The 2,500-nt window shown below is 79.1% G+C and overlaps 1 non-coding gene across 1 annotated transcript; it reads right to left on the minus strand.

Annotated features, from left to right (window-relative positions):
• Positions 1–878: 878 nt before the first annotated feature.
• On the minus strand, positions 879–1,031 carry LOC143692957 (5.8S ribosomal RNA). The gene has a single exon (XR_013180494.1). It is a non-coding gene; the product is annotated as a 5.8S ribosomal RNA (ribosomal RNA).
• Between the last annotated feature and the right edge of the window lie 1,469 nt (positions 1,032–2,500).

Here is a 2,500-nt window from a genome sequence, read left to right on the forward strand (position 1 = left end):
CCGCGCGCACGCGCGCGCGGAGACGGCCGCCTTTTTCTCTCTCTCCCCTTACCGACCGACCGCCCGGCCGGCCGGCGACGGAGAGAGAGAGACGGAGAGCCCCATCCCGGAGACGAGAACCGAAAAGGGAAGCGCGGCAGAGACGGCCCCGCGCGGGAGGACCGGCCGGGCGGCGGCGGCGTGTGCGACGGCCTCGGCGAAGGGGAGAGAGAGGGGAGCGACGGCGCCCTTCGGGCGCGCCCCGAGACCGAGACAGAAGAGGAGGGGGGGGGGGCGCGGGCGAAGGGAGAGGAGGGGGGTCGGAACCCCCCCCCGTCCCCGGCGCTCTCGCCTCGCGCGCGCGGCAGCACGGCACGGTACCGCCGCGGCACCCACCCGCAGACAGCCGCCCGCGCGGGGGGGAAGGCCGGGGGCGAGGCCCGCGCCTCGCCTCCCCTTCTCGCCCCTCTCCCTTCTCTCTTTCTCTCTCGGCCCTCGGCGGCGCCTTTCGACGCCGTCTCTCGCTCTCCCCGAGGCCGCCGCGCCGCCGCATCCGCGGCGCGGCCCCGCGGCGAGGACGAGCTCCGCCCCAGCGGCTCGCTCCGGGAGCGGGGAGCTACGGAGCGCTCCCCGAGTCTGCATTTAGGGGGACGAAGGCCCTCGCGCGGCGGCGGCGACGACGACGACCGCGGCGACGCCCGCCGGGCCCGCAGGGAAGGGATCGAGGCCCGCCGAGGGAAGCGCTTCCCTCGCCCAACACCCCTGACCGCCTTCCCCTCCGGCCACCGGCGGCACGCCGCCGCCGCCGCCGCCGCAGCCGCCCGCCGCGGGCGACGGGCCTGCGAGGCGACCCCAGCCGCGCCGCCGGGGTGGCCCCCGGACGGCGATTGATCGTCAAGCGACGCTCAGACAGGCGTAGCCCCGGGAGGAACCCGGGGCCGCAAGTGCGTTCGAAGTGTCGATGATCAATGTGTCCTGCAATTCACATTAATTCTCGCAGCTAGCTGCGTTCTTCATCGACGCACGAGCCGAGTGATCCACCGCTAAGAGTTGTCTGCCTTTCGGGCACCGCTCACGCCAGAGCGGCCCCTTTTTTGGTTTAGGACAATGCCGCCGAGGACGCGCGGGCGCGCGCCTGGCTTCCGAGACCGTACGAGCACACGGAAAACGGGAGGAAAAAAAAGGAAAAAAACAAACCCACTCTCCGAAGGCCGGCCAAGAGGCGGGGGAGCCCGCGCCCCCGACCGCCTCCCCCCGCGAGGGGAGACGCCGACCTCACCCACGCCGTCCTTCGGAGGCGGCCCAGGCGCCCGGGCTCGGCCCGGCCTCCGCGCGGAGGGCCGGGCGGCGCGCGCCGGACACGCGGGGGGCACAGGGCGGCCCGCCCGCTTCTCGCTTTCACGGGACGACGCGCACAACGCACACGGCACGCGGCCGGGGGCGCGCGGCCGTCGGCCCCCGCGCCGCGCCGGCTCTCCCCTCGGCCCCGACGCCGCGGGCCTGGCGCGGAGCGCCGCCGCGCCGCCGCGCGGCCGGCGTTGTCTCTCTCTTCCCCCCACCACGGGCACGGGCCTTTCCCCTGGGCTCGAGACGGGCACGCGACGGCGACCGGCACAGCCCGCCGGCACGCCTCCCGCGGGACCGCTCCCCCGCCGGGCGGGCGGGCGAGCGACCGGCGGACGCGCTCCGCCGCCGGCCCCGGAGGCGGGCGCCACCGAGAGCCGAGCCGGCGTCGCCTGCGCCCGAGGCCTGCCGGACGGCAGACCCGGCCGCCGCCGGGGCGGCACACGCCCGGGACCGCCGCCGCCGCCTCGCACCGCCGGGGCCCCTCGCCTCGGGCACGCGCCCGGCGGGAAGGCGCCGCGGCGGCTGAGCCGGGGGGCAGCGCCCGCTCTCCTCGTTCGCACGCGGAGACCGGGCGGGGAGGAGCGCCCCCGCGGCCGCCCCCGCACGCCTTCCTGCGCGGCCCACACGCGGCCGCGCGGGCAAGGGCGACGGAGGCGAGGCGACGAGCGGAGCCCGGGACGGGACCGCCGCCGGCCGACGGCGGGCGCCGTCCGGCCGACCGTCCCCGCAGGGAGGGACACCCGTCGAGCGGCGCCGCCGCCGCTCGCCACGGGGTCGCCCGCGCTCGCGGGCCTCCGCCGCCGGAGGGCCCGCCGAGCGCTCGCCCCCCCCCACCGGCGGGCGGGGCGGTCGAGCCAGGGGACGGCCGGCGGACGACGGCGCCGCCGCGCCGCGCCTTCGAGGAAGGAAAGGCCGTCGAGGGGAAGAGAGGCGCCGGACGCGCCGGACGCGGCGCCGCCGCGCGCGCCAGAGACCGCGGCGGCGGGCCCAGGAGAGAGAGCGCGGGCGGGCCCCGGCGGCCGTCGCCCCGCGGCCGAGGAAGGGGCAGAGAGCGCGCGCTCTCTGCCGGGCGTCGCCCGTTACCACGAGGCGGGCGGGTCGGCCCCCGCGGCCGACCGCGCGCCGCGGCCTCTCCGCCGAGGCCGGGCCACGGAGAGGGGGGGGCAGGGCGCCC

The sequence above is a fragment of the Agelaius phoeniceus genome, unplaced genomic scaffold (assembly GCF_051311805.1).
Source record: "Agelaius phoeniceus isolate bAgePho1 unplaced genomic scaffold, bAgePho1.hap1 Scaffold_109, whole genome shotgun sequence".
In the NCBI taxonomy this organism is placed as follows: Eukaryota; Metazoa; Chordata; class Aves; order Passeriformes; family Icteridae; genus Agelaius; species Agelaius phoeniceus.